General features: G+C 40.4%; 1 protein-coding gene across 7 annotated transcripts in view; it reads left to right on the top strand.

The window, feature by feature from the left end:
- The window catches only part of SYT7 (synaptotagmin 7), a 564,911-nt gene that overhangs the window by 261,529 nt on the left and 283,767 nt on the right, over positions 1 to 19,615 (top strand). The window lies entirely within an intron of this gene.

The following is a 19,615-nucleotide window of genomic DNA, read 5'->3' as shown; positions in this document are numbered from 1 at the left end:
ATATAAAGGGCTATTCATTAAGGCATACAGCAATCCTAAGAATACAGACGGGATGCAGCTGAACAATCACCAATAGAGTGGACCCTAGAGTCCTGATCATCATTAAACAGGTCCTAATGGGGTATGGATAACTCTTTATTTAGACCTTTAGGAGACATAAAATTCAATTAAAAAATCCATTTAACTTCTTTTGGAATAAGATTTTATCCCTGTCTCCCCTTCTCTCAGGGAGGTTCACATGATAGATGGCTAATCACTTGAAATCATCCATCGATGCCCCATGAATTTCTGTAAAATGAATGGCAAGTGGTGACTTGTCATCCTGAGATGAGAAGCTAGTAAGGTGCTTACCCATCCTCTTCCAGAGATCTCCCTTAGTCTTACCGATATATATCCTTCCAAAGGGACATGATATCTGTTAAACAACCCATCTCATTTTTATAAACTAGTGAAAGATTTCTGTCTTGGCTACAAATTTGCATACATTGCAGTGCCCACATGGAACATACCTAAGGTAGGTGTGATCGAGGACAAACTAAGTTGGGGATTAAATGAAGTGGGTATATTCACTGTGAACTAGGGAATCTCTAATAGTTGGAGCCTTCCTGGCAATCTAGAATGCGGTCTTATAATGTGCATCCTATGGTCCAAAAGGAGGATATGTCAATGTTTCGTTAAGACAGACTGGAGGTGGTTCCAATGGGTACCATATTTCATAAACATTCTTACCATATTTGTTTTACTTTCTTGTGTGCAATTTGGAGCCAGGGGTGGTGCCGTGGAGAAGGGAGCTTCAGCTATGGTAGCTCCCTGGGTCAATACATGGTTGCAGGAGTCGGCTTTGGCTCTTGCTCCTCTGGTAATATATGCGGGAGCACTGCTGGGAACTCCCCTTAAGTTTAATCTCTGTGTTAAAGTTAGGCAATAGATATACAGTGGTGTGAAAAAGTGTTTGCCCCCTTCCTCATTTCCTGTTCCTTTGCATGTTTGTCACACTTAAGTGTTTCGGAACATCAAACCAATTTAAACAATAGTCAAGGACAACACAAGTAAACACAAAATGCAATTTGTAAATGAAGGTGTTTATTATTAAAGGTGAAAAAAAATCAACACGTAGACTTAAAGGGGCTCATGTATTTGTGCTGTTGTATCACTCTGTACAATCTGTGTACATGTGACCCGGCTTGTGGTTGATTGTATATACTGGCTGTTTCTCTGCCAACTGTGTGTATTTATGCCTTTTTATTACAATGTGTTTGTGTATGTGTGCATTTTCTTCTTACATGTATAAATAAAATATGGCATTTTTTAACTAATATCATTGGTCCAATCTGCCTTCAAAGTCCGACTGGTCTTTCTTCCCTTTTCTTATTCAATAATTTATACGGATGTTGCTTAGGAGTGACAATTGATAATTTTAATTAACAAAAATACAATTTCATATGGATCCACTTTGAAAATCAAGTTGTTTTTATCAATGACATTCAGGTCCATAATGAAAGACTCAAAATGTTCAACTGTACTTCTCCACGCCACCAGCACATCATCAATGATTATAAAGATAAAACAGGGCAGAGCAAATACAGTATATAGAGAACAAATATATGTATAAGTAAATATCCTTCACAGAGGTGCAAAGCCCAATGATGATAGATAAAAAAAAAGTCCATAAATAGCATACTATTCCACGTGCGAGACTTCAGATGCAGCAGCACCCTTGGTGAATGAGCCCACCACCAACACACAGATTGCTTGATCACCTGATACAATTGACCCCTGAACAAACAGGAAGGTCAATATAAGCTTGTTCCCACAATCAGGGGATGAGTACTGCAGTATACTACTGTTCACGATAATCTCGAAGTTCGAATCCACCCCGGTCATATAAAAGACAAAAAGATCTAAGTGCTCTCTGTTGATTTTAAAAGGTCATGCTTTATTACATAAAACACGTGCAAGAGATGCGTCTTGTTCTCTGCATAACAGATACACAGAGCCGGGCTCCAGCTCAGCTCATTCGGATAGCAGTGGATGACATCACAAGCCATGGCTCCTCCTCCCATACACGTTACGTCCTATGGGACTTCGTCAGCAAGGTGGTGCCATGTCATCACCCAATTCATAAATAGAAAACCTGCAGCCATGGAAACCATAGATGCAAAAGCTGCGGTGCAGCCAGTTTTGCCACTTATCAAACCTTCTCAAATCTAACTGCTCCAGATCGGCAATAGGAGGCTGTAATGAAAACGGGGACCGTCAGCAATGCCATGCAGCCCTAAAGCACACCCTTAGATCTGGACATAGAAGGCAGAGAAGTAGTAAATAATCTTTAAATACCTAAATAATTATCTTTAAAGGCACCTGCGACTATCCTTCACAAACCAACATAAAAACATTATTAGCTATATAAACAAAAAATTGTGAAAACAAATAAAAAGTCAAACAACAGTCCGTGACATGTTTCCATGTGAGGATAAATAGTAAATGCAATGTATGGAAATAAAGCCTTTAAGAACATGTCCAAGAGGAAACTAATGTGATTCCATGCTTATCTAGACTCTTATAATGTGGAGTCTAGAGTTCTGGTAAGCGCACATCTTTTTCAATTACGGTGAAGGTGCACTCGGGTGAATGGTCATTCATTTCCTCTTGGACACGTTCTTAAATGTTGTATTTCCATACATTGCCTTTGCTATTTATCCTCACATGGAAGCATGTCACGGACTGTTGTTTGACATTTTATTTGTGTTCACTATTTTCTGCTCATATAGTGCGGCAATTCAGGTTTTATATGTTTTTACACAATTTGTTCTCTTGTGTTATTGCTAGCAGCTTTTTTTTTGTCATTTCTGCATATTTTCCATTATCACCTGCACAGCACAGGCAAATTCAAATACAAACTGCAATAAAAAAAAAAAAAAAAATATATATATATATATATATATATATATATATATATATTTCTTTAAAATACTATTACATCAATGGAATCTTCTTACCAGTACGAAAAAGTCATTAAGATACATTACAGCGCAAATAACATAATGCCATAGAATGAGGAGAGCACAATGTTTTAAAAGCCAAACTACCTGTCAGAAATAAAACGATTCAAATCAAACTCAATGTTCAATCCTGAGGGGGTGAGGACCTTAGTCTCAAAGATCCAGTAGGCTTCTCTCTGGCTAAGGCATCTAATGAAATTCCCCCCTCTCCAATGCTTACTGACTCTTTCCACTCCCCAAAATCTCAGACCTCTAGGGTCCCTATTGTGGCCAATCCTAAAATGTTTAGAAACATTGTGTGATCTGAGACCTTTTTTAATATTTTTGACATGTTCTCCTATCCATGTACTCAGTGTCCTAGAAGTCCTGCCACTTATTGAAGGCCACAGAGTCGACCCCTTGTGTGCTACAAGTGATAAGGTCCTTGATTTTATCATTTTTGTTTGTAACCGAGGAGGAAAATTCTTTACGCCTTTTATTGTTACATTTTGAAAGTCTACACTCTGAACATCGTCCACAGGCACAGAAATCAAACAAAAAAAGAGAACAATCGATTCTCTTTTACACTAGGGGAATGCACAACCCCAGGAACAATTATATCTCTAAGAGTAGGAGCCCGTCTGTATATGAACTGCGGATGAACAGGGAGAACTGGTCCTAAGGTCCGGTCCTTCAACAAAATCCTCCAATGTTTAATGATAATCCTATCAAGTTTCTTGTACTGTAAGTAATAATCCATCACCAATCTATATTCATGCTTGTACTTAAATTTTTGTGGGTCAGAAATCAATCCTGATGACAGGGAGCAGTGATCTCTGTCAAGACACAAGGCATCATAGGGAAAGCATTGTTTACATAGGCACTTCACCGTTCTGCAGCTCCATGACACAATCGCCGGGAGACTGGTGGACATCGGGTCTGCCGATCCCATGGGCACGGTCATGCTGTACATGGCGGCACGCACACACCTGCTATCCCCGCCTCTTAAAGGGGATGTACAGGTACGTCCATTTGCCCACCGCTGCCATTGTGCCAACGTATATCGGCGTGCAGCGGTCGGCAAGTGGTTAAACTATGTGTTTTCACCAGTTGCAGCTAAATTATTATAACTCCTATTTAGTTTTCTTTGTTTATGAGGGGGCTAGAAAGCTGTGTTTGCCTAAAGCGGGCCATACACCACTAATGGTGCGAAATTCAAAAGATAATTCCTACTTACGGAATTCAACTTATGTATGGTCTGCTTTAGTCTTATTCACGATGTGCAGCCCAATAATCCCTATACATTTACCTTGTACCCTTGGATGCTACAATACATCAATGAAGGGATGAGCTACCTCCAGGCTCACCTGCCCTCTATCTATCCATTAGAATGCATGTGCTTCTACTATAGAGGCTCTCATAAATTTACATGAGTTAGGACTGCAAATAATACTGGGGTGCCTTGGGGTGGCTCTGCAGTTTAGGCATGTTTTTGCAAATGTGTGCTAACTGAACCCCTGTTTTAACACAAACTGTTGAGCCTCATACACATGATTGGACTTTGTACAAACTTTCCTGTGGATTTCTGTAGAAATGGCGTTGCCCGTGAACTTGTTAGCCCTTGTACACACGGTCGGACATTCCGACAACAAAATCCTTTAGATTTTTTCAGACGGATTTTGTCCGAAACTGGTGTTGCATACACACGGTAGGACAAAGTTGTCAGAAAATCTGATCGTTCAGAACGTGATGACGTTCGTTCGTTATGACGGGACTACGTTCAGGCTAGTAGCTAATAACAGTCCTAATAAGGTTCGATCAGATCATGTTGTCGGAAAATTTTATATCCAGCTCTCAAACTTTCTTGGTCGGACATTCCGACGGAAAAAGTCAGATGGAGCCCACACATGGTCGGATTATCTGACAACATGGTCCGATCGGACATTTTACGTCGGAATTTCCTACCGTGTGTATAAGGGCTTAAGCATACACACGATCTAACTTTTTCAGCTAACTTTCACCAAATCACATGGTTTTTATGTTCTTTACTGCCACCTTTGGTGAACTTCTGTATTGTTGTCTGATCTTTTCCATTGGTTCTGAGCATGCGTGTTTGTAAAAACCGATGGTTTTCTGTCCACACGATTGGACTTTGCTCCATCGAACTTATGTTGTCGAGAAAGTTTATCCGTTCGCACAGCCAACAAAAGTCAGATGAAAACCGAAAAAGTTTGTCCGATGGAGCGTACACACGGTCAGATGTTGGCTTAAAACAGCTAATTTGCATGTTTGTTGTCAAAAAGTCAGATTGTGTGTACGGGCCTATAGACAGGATAATTCGGTTTGTTGCAGACTGCTGGAAAGTTAATTTGGGAATTTTCTTTGTTTTTGTTTTTCATGCGTTGCCCTTCCATGTGCTCCTTGCTGTGAAGCCTAGTTATAGGTGGGGGCAGTGGCCAGTTGTTTGTTGCTACACTACATCTCTCCCTAAATTAATATATAATCCAATAATCCATATTCACGGACAAAACTATATCAATCTGAAAAATGTTACAGTGTTTCCATGCATAGTGTCGCAAAATAAAACAAAGATGGCTCAAACACATTATTTTCTTTACCAAAAGTTTGTACAGGTGTTGGTGAAGGAAATAGTTAAATTATTTAAAGTCACAGTAAACATAGAGTTCGACTTTAATTGTATATTTTGACTGAAGTGTGCCTTTAAAAATTTCAGACACCTTGCTTTAGGATGCATAATTCATTCACTCCTAAGGGCTATGTAAGCCACAGTCTATGCACACTGACCAGGAAAAGCTATATGATTTTTTTGCAGTGCAAATAAATACAATTTTTTAAGGCAGTTGGAAAAACAGGACAAACCGAATGAGGATCCTTTTCAAAGAAATATATGAAATTCTTTCAACTATGCTACTTCAGTGCGGATACTACATAGTTAATTTATTCTGGCTCCCCCTGCCAGAACACAATGATCAATGATGGCAGCCTTTGTCTGCAACCACTGATCTTTGTTTGACTTATAAACAATTTGGATTTAGGAATGAGCTCCCGGAACAGAACTTGTCCGTAAGTAGGGTACTACTGTATTATACTGCAGCTTACCAATTCTTAGAGACAATGGCTGCATTCATTTTTTTTTAGGGTTTCTTTCTTCTGTTTTCACCTGGTGATCAGGCCAGTAACATACCTCCCAATCATTCCAGGTTTGGTGGGACCATCCAGAGATTTTAATAAAATATGGGCTGAATTACGTAGCTCAGTTCCGGCACTTGACTCCATAATTAACTTGTCAGAGGTGAAATGCTGTTCTGTTCCCCCTTCTGTGTCTACTCTCCTTCGCCGATTCTCCTTGCTAACTTGCATCTAATTTTAGCCCCACCTACTGGACCAGGGAATAGAAGAAGAGGGAGTACTATAACCACTTCCCGACCGGCGCACGCCGATGTATGTTGGCAGAATGGCACGGGCAGGCATATTGGCATACAGGTACGTCCAATTTTAAATGCCGCCCTGCCATTGCGAGCGCGCCGCCGCTGGCACGCTCGTGTGCCAGTCGAGACCCCCGTGAGTCCAGTCGCGGGTCCCGCGGACTCGATCGCCACGGGCATACCCGCGAACGTCTCACGGGGCGGCTGAACTGGGAGATGACATTGTAAACAGCATCTCCCCATTCTGCCTAGCAACAAGTGACACTGATCTCTGCTCCATGGGATTGAAGCAAAGATCAGTGTTCACTAAAAGAAAGCCCAGCCTCCAACAGTTAGTAACACGCCCCTAGGAACACTTAACCCCTACACTGCCACCCACTGGTTAACCCCTTCACTGCCAGTGTCATGTACACAGGAATCACTGAATTTGTATAGCAGTGATTGCTGTATAAATGACAATGGTCCCAAAAATGTGTCAAAAATGTCCGATGTGTCCGCCATAATGTCGCAGTCACAATAAAAATCGCTGATCGCCGCCATTACTAGTAAAAAAAAAATTATTAATAAAAATGCTGTACAAACTATACCCTATTTTGTAAACGCTATAACTTTTGCGCAAACCAATCAATAATCGCTTATTGCATTTTTTTTTTACCAAAAATATGTAGAAGAATATGTATTGGCCTAAACTGAGGGGAAAAAATTTTTTTTTATATATTTTTGGGGGATATTTATTATAACAAAAATTAAAAATAATGCGTTTTTTTCAAAATTGTCGCTCTATTTTTGTTTATAGCTCAAAAAATAAAAACCGCAGGGGGGATCAAATACCACCAAAAGAAAGCTCTATTTGTGGGGAAAAAAAGGACGTTAACTTTGTTTGGGAGCCACGTTGCATGACCACGTAATTGGCAGTTAAAATGCCAAATCGCAAAAAGTGGTCTGGTCTTTGGCCAGCAAAATGGTCTGGGCCTGAAGTGGATAAAGAGTCCAAGGGAGAAGAACAGAAGTAAGTCAATCCTCCTGTGTCTCCCCTTCAGCTGTGCTTGCCACAAGCAGCTATAGAAGAAACACTGTTTATGCCGGGGAGGGTGCTAAAGGCTGGTATGGGGAGTCAAGAGGAATGGCAATGAAGGAATGAGCAAGACTATGTAAAGAGGAATAGGATAGCAAAAGTCCACTTTAAAAAGAAGACTAAGCCCACATTCACATTGGGCCAAGTTGGCATGCAATTTGACATTTCATATCGCAAGCCAAATCAGCAGCTATTTCTGGCAATGGCACCATCCAAATCGGTGAGACGTCGAGTTTGCGGCACTTTACTGAATCCCAAAAGTAGTTTCTTTACTACTTTTGGCGACTTCAGGGGCGATTTGAATAGACATCTGTGCAGGAACCAGCATTGCCTGTTTAAAACTGTGTGAGTTCAGCTGAACCCGCATCAGTGTGAACCTAGGCTAAAGGCTATTATTGCAACCAATCAATTACTAACACTAGACAAAGAAGTCAGAAAATTACAGCATTTTACCTTCATTTAAATTCAGTGTAAACCAGAGAGATTCCCTCAGGGTCACTAGGCTGTGCTTCTTTAACCCTTTGCTGTATACATTTCTTTCTCTATGCTTTGTTTATCACCGGTTACATTTAGCGCCATTTCACACCATAGAAACGCAGTCCGGGTGCATTCCAGGTGCTTTTCTGCATGTACATTTTTGATGCGTTCCAGTGTGTTTTTGGTGCATTTTTGGTGCGTTTTTGATGCAGTCCAGTGCTTTCCCCCCTTCTTTTTTCCTAAACTTAAATAAGGACAAGTGTGTTCCAGTGCATTTTTGGTGCATTTACTGGACTGCATGTGGTGTGAACTGGCCCTAAGCCCCCATACACACGGTCGGACATTCCGACAACAAAATCCGTCGGATTTTGTCTGACGGATTTTGTCCGAAACTTGTGTTGCATACACACGGTCAGACAAAGTTATCAGAAAATCCGATCGTTCAGAACGTGATGACGTTATTTTGTTAGGACGGGACTAAGTTCAGGCTAGTAGCCAATAGCTTTGGTCTAGGAATATGATCTGAGCATGCGTGGCACGTTGTCCGATCGTAATTCTCTAAAAACGATCGGACTTTGTCCGATCGGATCATATTGTCGGAAAGTTTTATAGCCAAGCTCTAAAACTTGGTCCGTCTGATATTCCGACGGAAACAGTCCGATGGAGCCCAAACACTGTCGGATTATCCGACAACATGGTCCAATCGGACATTTTCCATCGGAATATCCGACCGTGTGTACAAGGGCTGAAGAAACTTTCTAAAGTAGAACATAAGGCAGAGTTTTTTTTTAATATTGAATATAGTAATGGAGGGTTAATAACCATGTAAGGTTTGTTTTTGCCATCTGTGTCCCATTGGTGGGATCTGGTGGGATCTCCCTTCTAATCCCTCTAAAGCAGTGTTTCTCAAGTGGGGTGTCTCAGCAAATGAAAAAAAAAAAATTCCCCAGCTAAGGCACGCATCTACTCAAACATTGTTCGCTGCCAGCTTAAGCCTTTACTTGTTGCTATGGTGCCAGTCTGGTACATTTTGAACTTATATGAAATTGCCACGTTGGGCTCCTGCACTGCTTTCTGGGCTGCTGACAGGAGTAGTGACAGTGGTAGAGAGGTGCGAATGGGGCCTCAAAAGTGAACTTGGTGTGTTTACAAAAGAACAATGACAGCTAAGTGTCTCCATTCACTCCCTCTTGTCTACTTGTATAAAGATGGCCATACGCTATGCAATCTGATTGTACAAGATCTGTACAATTTCCTTTAGATTTACCAAAACTATGGAATAGGAGGACTTGCATCAAATGAGGCAGGCCCTTGACCTACATAGCTGAGAGTAGATCTAAAGGAGATTGTACAGCCAGATTGTATGGTCACCTTAAAGTTCCAATCATCTGTGGAAAAAATAAAAGTCAGCAGCTACAAAAACTGTAGCTGCTGACTTTTAAAGAACAGCCACTCACCTGTCTCATGATCCAGCAGTGTGCTCACCCCAGTCGGTCTCACCCACTGTCTTTGGTCCCTGGCACTGGAATCTTCACTATGGGCACCTGACTGTGACAGCTTGCAGCTTCAATAATGGTAAATGCAGACTTCTGGGACCAGTCAGTGTCCCAGAAGACTGCAGGGGGGAGGGAGGAGAACTTCCATTTCTGAATGCCCAGCCAGACAAAAAGAAAATTGGAAGCGAGTACCTGTCAAAATCAGGTACCTGCTCCCCCGCTCCTCAAAATTGCCTATTGTTCAAAAGGAGCTGGGAATGAGTCCTTAAATTGGAACTTTCCATTTTGAGTGGAGCTCTACTTTAAAGGAAGAAGTAGGAAAGTGGGTTGAAATAAAAAATAGATGGTATAATAAAGAAGGAGGTATGGGCCAGAGAGATAAATTATTCTGTGATTCAGTAAGGCAGTGCATGATGGCATATGAGGTTTCCTTGATGGTCACCTGATGATACAGGAAGTGATGGGCTGAGAAAGCATTTTTTTAATTTTGAAATTTTAAGGTGGAGATTTAAAACTGCCATGGACTAGATACGTGAGAGATAAGCACATTGGGTTGGCTTGGCCAGAATGGATACTAGTAAAGCCTTCTATTTGTTCTGAAAAGTAAAATTCGGCCTGAAAATTTAAACTTAGCCTTTAAGATATAGAAAGGTGTTGGACTTCAACTGGGCTTTAAGTTACTAGTTACTCAATATAATGATCTTTTGTACGCTACGGCCTTAGAAAAAAAATAATGTTGCTTCAATATGAAAGTAATTTAACATTTTATACTTAGGGCATTTTAGTTTCAATCGTAGCTAAATGCAGGTAGCTCCCTTCTGTACTGCTGCATATCTGACTTTGAGTGGTTTCCCACTGTTTCCAGGGTATGATGGATCTGACATACCTCTTATGTTTTAGTCAGTTCTTTAGTACAGAAATTCAATGGTCAAAGTTTCAAAGGGGTTTTAAAGGTCATGTGTCCCTTTCACGACCTACTTTTCATGTGATTATGGATTTACAACTTTTCATTATATTTCGTATGCAAAATTATTTTGTATAATACGTTCGTGTAATACGAATTTTCGTTAGATTCGTAAACTTTTTGCAAAATAAGGAAAGTTCGTTATAATGAATTTATCAATATGAGGTGCTCTCACTATCCCTGTGCTGTGCTGACTTCCTGGGTTTTTAACCTTTAGGTTTGTTAATTTTCCATAAAAATAATGAATGTTTGTTATGATGAATTTATCATTATGAGAGGTTCCCACCATCCCTATGCTGTACTGACTTCCTCTGAATGGTGAACAAAACACCAGTCACGTTTCTGTTGTAATAGAATTTGGATCTGAAATTTCGTATAAAATTCGTAAGCATAGAAATTCCCATAGGGTTCCCACCATCCCTGTGCTGAGTTCCCAGGTCTGAGTGTACACCAGCTGTGCCCATTATGAGGGGTTCCCACCATCCCTGTGCTGTGCTGACTTCCTGGGTTTTTAACTTTTAGGTTTGTTAACTTTTCATAAAAATAATGAATGTTTGTTATGATGAATTTATCATTATGAGAGGTTCCCACCATCCCTATGCTGTACTGACTTCCTCTGAATGGTGAACAAAACACCAGTCACGTTTCTGTTGTAATAGAATTTGGATCTGAAATTTCGTATAAAATTCGTAAGCATAGAAATTCCCATAGGGTTCCCACCATCCCTGTGCTTAGTTCCCAGGTCTGAGTGTACACCAGCTGTGCCCATTATGAGGGGTTCCCACCATCCCTGTGCTGTGCTGACTTCCTGGGTTTTTAACTTTTAGGTTTGTTAACTTTTCGTTACAATTACGAATGTTCGTTATGAATTTAGATATGAAATTCGTAAACAAAATTTCTTATTTCGTACAGAATTCGTATGCATAAAAATTTGTATTTTGGATTTGTACGAATGTACGAATTTCAGGAAATTTATACAAATTTTCGATTCGTGTGAAACTAATCGCACATGTCTACAACACAACCAGAATTGGTGGGTGTAAGATAAGAATAGTTTTATGTTATGCACATCACAGTTACTGATTATTTTTTAATCAAATACTTTCACTAAAAATATAATATTTATAATTTCTGCAATAGCCATTTGTAATGTATGTTATGAACGATATTCAATTATTAAGCAACAAATTGAAAGGTTGCACCCTGTTTGTATACAAAATGTCATCAAAAATCAAATTTTCTGCTTGTGTGAATATCATGCTGCTTTTCCTAGAAATCTTCTCAAGGCTGGGATTTACTGAGATATATTCTAAGATTCATGGCCAAAGGGATATTTTTTTTTCTTATTATAACATCCAGATTGCTCAGGTAGTGATGATAAAAGCCAATTATTCTACTTAGCAGTCTGTTTAAGAAAATACATGCCAAGGCAAACAGTTTTTCCAAAATAGAGAACAAACAAAACCGGACTTTTACAAATATGAACCCTTATTGCTTAATACATTTCAAACGCATCAAAACAAAAGGTGTTTAAAGAATTTTAAAGGTGATCCTTAAAAAGTAGCCATGGTTTTATTGGACATCGACAAACATCTGACCAATTACACAGATCCCTAAATGTGGTTTCAGCAGTCCACTCACAGTGGGACTATCCAATGTCCAGACAGGCCATGCTCCTCTTAATTGGCCTCCACAAGGCGTTTCATAGTTTATCCTGGGACTATCTATTTTTTTGTGTCTAGAATTTATGGGGTTTGGCCCTTTATTTTTACAATTAGCACACATTTTCCCTAAAGACGTTAAATCGGACTTTGCAACTTTCCAGAGCGGAGCAAGACAAGAATTCCACTTACCCCCTTTACTATTTGCTACTTGCTAATGAAACCATTAGCCATTGCTATTCACTGTAATTCTGATATCAGTAATCATTTTTGTGTCACTCAGGAACATACTTTTGCAGATGATGGTAATGTATACCACCTGACCTCACATAGCTATCCCTAACCTACTCAAACTCCTGTCCTCCTTCTCTTTCACCTCAAGACTTTACAGTGAATAAAAACAAATCTATGGCCTTAAATATTACCTTCCTCCTTTCACAATCACCTTACTCCAAGCTTATTATTAATTCCAATGGGCCCCTAAGTCTGTCCTATATTTGGGAATACACCTGAATTCATCGCTACTTACCTTATACTTACCTGGATACTTACCTTACTACCCATCTTTATTTAAACGACTGCTAGAAGATCCTAACAACTGCTCCGTATCGACTTCTTTCCAGGTTCAGTAGTACTTGGTCAAGATGAATGTGCTTCCCAGACTTCTATACTATTTTAGTAATTTCCCTATCCAAATTTCCAACAGAGAAATTTTAAAGGTTCAACAGAACATTTCAGCTTTTATCTGGGGAATTGAACAATCCAAAATTAAAAAAATTCACCATGTATACTCCCAAGATGAAAGGTGGTCTGGGAATCCTTAACCTTATTTGGTATTATCAAGCTACAGAAATTGCTCAGTTAGCATTCACAAATATTAAGGCTACTTTCACACTAAGGCATTTTGCAGGTGCTATAGTGCTAAAAATAACGCCTGCAAAGCGCCCTGAAAGAGCCACTCAGTTCTCTCCACTGTGAAAGGCCGAGGGCTTTTATACTGGAGCGGTGCGCTTGCAGGACGGTGATCTATGGAACATGTTCACATCAATGCATTTTTGTGCCTTTGCATTTTTGGAATAGGGTCAGGGACTTTTGTAAATGCAAAACTGTGCTTTTTTGCATTTTTAGTTCAGGATGGGTTCACACCATTGCTGCATGTGGCTCCCAGCAGGTGTCCGGTGCATCCTGGTTCACCATTTCAGGCCTGATGTCAGCCAGAAATTTTGGCTGAAATGGGTTCCTGTGAAAATTTGCACCGGAGTGACAGCGGAGATATGTGAACCGGCTCCATAAAGAGCCGAACAAAATCTCCTGCTATAAGTTATATGGTTTTCAATAGCATAATTCACACCAGTGCTTGCAGTTCCAGTGCGTTCCAGTTCCAGAAAAAAAACTAGAACATGCTGTATTTTTCCTGCCCTAGACTGTACTGGAACTCTGTAAAACGCATCAAAAATGCACTGGAATGCACATAAATGCACCAAAAATGCAGTGGAACACGCATGTCCTTATTTAAGGTTAAGAAAAAGGAGAGGGAAAAATTGCACTGGACTGCATCAAAAACTTTTGGACTGCGTTTCTATGGTGTGAACTGGCCCTAATCCTCACACCTCTTCAGTAGATGGATAAACAAAGGACCAATGCAGATAGGAGACTTTTTTATCAGGACATACTTTACATTTTCTGACTTACTTCAAAACAAAATTAATTTTACCTTTGTTTGAACTCTTCTGATACAACCAGCTTACGTCATATGTCAAAGGTAAACTTAAAAAAGTTATCTGTACTTCCTCCTTAACCTTGTTCTTGTAAAACTAGAGACTCCGTAAAAGGTCATATTTCCATACTATATAACCTCTTAACAGAATAGGAATGGAAGGTCTTCTTTATGGAGCACTAGTAAAGAGACCTTAACGTCCAATGGGACCTGCCAGAATGGCAAGATATCTCAAATAACCTGGCAACAATATCAATTAATGCAGCTTTGGCTAAATCTAACCACAAAACCTTGTTATGTTGGTAAATGGTCCCAACCAGAATAGCTAGGATGAACAAGCAGGCCTCTCCCCAGTGTTTTTGGAAGTGTGGACAAGTAGGATCCATGATTCATATTTGGTGGCTATGCACCAAAGTGTCAAGGTTTTGGATCAGGACATTGAACCTAATTTGATCGGTCACAGGACACACTATCTCCACAAAGCCAGAGATCAACTAGTCCAAATCTAGACAATGACATCTCTAAAACAATGAAACGTCTGATCTCTTATATGATACTAGCTGCCAGAATAGCCATTGTATCGTGTTCAAACAAATCAACAGTCATATTTGACTATCTTGAACAAGAATTTAATTGGATCATAATTAATGATAAATTAACATGCACCCTTCACAGTAATCAAACCAAGTTTGATAAAACATGGCAACCGTGGATTCAATATCTCTCAGTAGATAGCTAAGGCGGGGAGGAGGGAAACACCTCGACTGCTCTCAAATCTTTTCCTTTACTGCTCTTTCCTTTTTACTTTCTACCTTGTTTTCTTATACAGTACATGCTCATTTTTTTGGCTGAGCGACTACCTCTTGACTACTTTTCTATAATTTCGCTATGGAAGGTTGTTTTTTTTGTGTGATCATGAATGTATGTACCTGAACAGACAACTGTTATATTTTCCTCTTTCTCTTGACAAGAATTAAACAACATCCAATACTATTAGACCCATCTAAAGGAATATATTAGGTCATCTTGTCAATGATTTCATAACTGAACTAATACAAGATTTTTCTGGTCATTGTTTACATGAATATGTTATTTGAAATTGATTGTATTACCACGTGACGTCTTTTGTATGTCATCCTCCTAGTGGTGGGAGAGCACATGCTTTTGTAATTATTTTCTTGAAAACTAATAAACATTTAAATCTAAAAAGCAGCAACAACTTGAGTACAAAAGCCTGCTCCTCCCAGCATGAGACCCTTGCTCTGACACACCCCCTACTGAGTTAGAGACCGTGTTCTCCAATCAGTGGGGACATGAGCTTTGCTGATTGTATAACTATAGGTCTGACTCCTTTCTACAGCTGCTATGAACATGTGAAGGATGAATGCACCACAGGTTTATAAATGGTCCAGTAAAAATGTACAGTATTAATCTTAAAAAGTCAGTAGGTTCAGCCAGTACATTTGAGGGGCTCACAAATCCCCCTTCATCAGGGCTAAGAAGCAGAATCATTTTGATGATTTAATGAAGGGAAATTTGGGAAACCCCAAAATGAATAGGCTACACGTACTGACTTTTTATCAAGTTTAATACACTTTCCTGAACCATTTATAGACTCGTGCCATGCTCATCTTTCAATTTTCACTGAATCTTTCTAAAAACCCATATCATTACCGTGTTTGTTAAAGAGCTTACTCTCATGACTAGTAATTGTACCTGATCACACTTATCTTTGAATCAAATGCCCCTTGATTGTAAAGGCAGAAGGTTTTTCATCTTAATGCATTCCATGCAATAAGATAAAAAAAACTTCTGTGTTCAGCAGCCCCCCTCAGCCCCTGTAATACTTACCTGAGCCTCATCTAGCGATGTTTCAGCAGTGCTTCAGCTGCCTGGGACTCTCCTCCTCATTGGCTGAGACAGCAGTGTGGCACCATTGGCTCTCGCTGCTGTCAATCAAAGTCAGACAGCCAATGAGGAGAGAAAGGGGTGTGGTCAGGTCACGGCTTTGTGTCTGAATGGACACAGGGAGCTGTGGCTGGGCTCGGATGCCCACACAGCAAGCTGCTTGCTGTGGGGGCACTCAACAGGAGGAAGCCAGAGAGGGACCCGAGAAGAGGAAGTAATCCGGGCAGCTCTCTGCAAAACCACTGCATAGAGCAGGTAAGTATAACATGTTTGCTATTTTAACTTAAAAAATTAGACTTTACAATCACTTTAAACACCTATTTTACTATACAGACGCTGGCAGGGGCAGCCTTTTTTTTACTTAGGCTGTAGCTGCTTTAGAAGAAAAATAAACCATATGACATTGAATACTTTTTTTTAGATGCATCTGGATTGTATTTAGCTGATTTAAACAGAGGATCCAGTTGGCCTTTATTATTAGCCCATCTCTACCCTAAACTACATAATATGTGTTTGTGAACAGTCTGAGTTCCAGGCACTGTCACCAACTTCAAAGGTCATCAAAATAATTAGCTGCTAAATTATTTACACTTCCTAATGTTGGCTACAGCTAATCTGTCATTGTAATATGATTAATAAACACAATATAACAACCCGAATGACATGCCTGGCTTATATTATCGCAGCTTTAGCTGTTACTATAGCAATTTGAAGTCACAGCACATTTGAAAGTATATAGAAGTGTTTTCCCTCTTCTCGAAAACCTCAACAAAAAGGTTTTCAGAAAAATGGAGCTAGAGTTCTGTATTAGAAGAGTGAATTGACAGAGCACTTACGTACACCCATATGTCTGTGCTTAAGAGCCATTTTCTCTGTGCCCACAAATCCCATTCCGTTTTTCAGCATCAGTCCTTGTTTTGATATTCTGTGTCTGCTAGAGTTCTCATTGCATAGAGTTCTCATTGCAGCCAGGCTTATTGTGTCAGAGATGACAGCCAAGTGACTGAGGCTTTTGTGACAGATGTCTCTTTCACACCACAGCATCTTCTAGCATCAGATAAATATTAAAGGGGCAACCCATTGTTTCTGCAAAAACTGAAAACTAAAGGTGATTGGTCATAAGTGAACAGAGTTCATAATGGTGACAATAAAAGACAAAAAATCTGCCCATCATTTTAGTAACTGCTTTAGTGCCAAACAAACTCACACTTTTTTTAACCTTCAGGCAACATTTTGTTTTTGGAGGAAGCAGAATGTTGTATGTTGAAAAAGAACCGATCTTGCATTAGATACAGCGATTGTTTAACTCCAAATGATAAAGAGCACTTTCTATACTGCAGACAGATTATTAGTCACTTTTTAACTTCTGCATATATGATATGGGCCATTTCAATAAAAAGGTAAAAATAGCATTTGCTCTTGGTCATCATAGACAGTCCACTAGGACATTTCTGAGTAAAGCAACTTGGATATAAGTGGATAGAAAAGATACTCATATCCCGGCATTCTTACAGGAACTCAAGAGTTCATTGGATTTAAAAAAGCTGAATCTTTTAGTGTAGAATAAGATCTTAGGCTCCTTTCACATGGATGGTCCAATGCAGTCTGCCTGTCAGTTTTTAAGGTGGACTTAACTGGAAACCCCATGTAAGTCTAAGTAAACAGACATCCATTCGTTTACATATGCTTACCTCTGAGTTTGCCCAGGTCTGGAAAAAAATTGAAAAGTTCTGCTTTCTCTTCAGTGTTTTTTCAAGCTAAATATGAGAGAATGGAGGTAGTCTCATATAAACAGTTATAAACAGATAAAAGTTCTAATATAGGGCTCTGAAGAAGAGGGGATCTCCAGTTGAAACGCGTCAACCATCTGGATGGTTCTCCGGTGGACAGGGTCCCGGTGACCTGGCGACTTTGTGTCTATTGTGGACTTTGAAATGTTTTTATGACCTACTTGTTTTTGAGTATATTTCCTTTCTTTTTATACCAATAAACACCACTTGGGTAATGGGCAAGGTTTGTGTGCCCTCTTTTAGTTTTTTCTATAGTGTTTCGATTAGGTGTCCCCCTGACCCTTGGAGGACAGCAAGTGCATTTACTGGGAGCCATACAATTCCTAGGCGATATCTACTGCTTCCACATCACTTTCGAGCGGAAGAGATTTTGTTTGTTTAAGTTCTAATATGGGTCCGGAAAGTTCTGATTTTTAAATGGCACTAAACACTGAGTGGACACGAATATCATAGAAGTGACATCTTTCCTGTTCTGCTCAGATTCAGCAGGGGATGTGTTCACACATCTACAGCTGAACAGATCATATGGTCCAATGTGAATGGGGCCTAAGGGTTATTTCAGGCATTCTACTTCCTTTCTGATCAGCAGGGTATCCATGACCAGATCCCCTGCTGAATCAGGGAAGAACTGACGGGATGTCACTTTTGTGAGGTCCGCGTCAGTTCAGATTTTTTCCTCACTGCACTGAATGGATGACCCATGTTAGGTGTATGAATAGATGTAAACAGATGTGCAGCTCCTATCTGGCACCATTGGGTCTGAAAAAGATAAGGACAGCAACCCCCCCCCCCCCCCAGGATGTGGGTACAGTGGGTCTTTGTTCTCCTTTCCTGCTCAGCCCTTTCCCACCTCTGTGCTGAGGAATCCAGAGTGCAATTTGAGACTAGGGGAGATGCACAGAAGTACATTGTGTGCCCCTGTGTGCAGCTTCTTTCTCTCTTCCCCTATAGCTGGGCTGCTGTGTTTAAAGACCGCAGACAAGAGCTGATCTGTGTAATTCCCTGCTCACTTCTCTGCTCTCCCCCATCCTGGCAGTCAGATTGGATCCCATCAGAGGGTAGGAGAGAGAGAGCCAATGGAACCATCAGAAAGGACTCTCTGTGCAGGCACATTGTAGCTCTTAAAAGGGCACTGCACCATACTTGCTAATTGAAGGCTAGGATGATAACATACAGTCGGAGGAGCTCTTTTTGATGATTCTTGATTGATGAGTCTAGAAAAGAGAGCAAATGTACAGACATGCCATCAGAGTCTGTGCCTCACTCCTGAGGGTCCGGAGCCATTCAGAGGAGCTAAGAGAACCTGTTGCTGTGTCTGTTCACCCACATCGGGTCAATGAGACAAACTCCTAAACCTGCTAGAGCTGTCTTCAGAGACTGAGTTTGAGAGAGTTCTTCAAGATTAGAGCAGAGAGACCACGACCTGTATGAGAGACCTAATTGCTGGGGACTGCTGATTGCCAAGCCATTGGGACCAGACTAGCCACCAGCCAGGAAGTGGGGAACAGAAATGCACATTCTAAATGCCCACTACACACTGTTAGTTCAAATAGAGACTACTCCTACCTTGCAGCCTATCTCCTATCAGCCAACCACACTCTTAAAGAAGGGCCCCACTGAAAGCCAGCCAATGTTAATTACTTGCCAATAGGTGCTTTCTACAACCTCCATGGATACCCCCATACTAGGAACCTGTACACTTGCCTGCTGTTGGGGTTGTATGCACACGGTGTACTCCAGGATCCTGTACTCCAGGATCCTTTTGATGCCTTTGAACTGATTGAAGTTGTTTAGAGACTCTGGTTATTGTAGTTAGATGTAGCCCTGCTATGCCCTTTGAGTACCAGCTTTGGAGTATTTGACCATTTCATCCTTCATAGTACACTTAAAGTTTGTGTAATTACATGTCTATTGATATATCTTTTGTTTGCAATGTTGTGGCCTTATTTCTGTGCATTCCTGTGGTAGCTCACTAATTCCTAAGTTACACAGGTGTAAACAGTTTTAGTATATGACCAAGTGTGTCAGTGGGGACCGAGCAGTTAACAAAGCTGTGACGGGACAGAGGACCCATCATTGCCAGCTGCTCCTGCAGGGGTA

This window comes from Lithobates pipiens, unplaced genomic scaffold, assembly GCF_037356315.1.
Source record: "Lithobates pipiens isolate NorthernLeopardFrog02 unplaced genomic scaffold, aLitPip1_a1.2 Scaffold_10, whole genome shotgun sequence".
NCBI lineage: Eukaryota > Metazoa > Chordata > Amphibia > Anura > Ranidae > Lithobates > Lithobates pipiens.
Note: the sequence above shows the minus strand (reverse complement) of the source record. Positions and strands in the feature narration are given on the sequence as shown.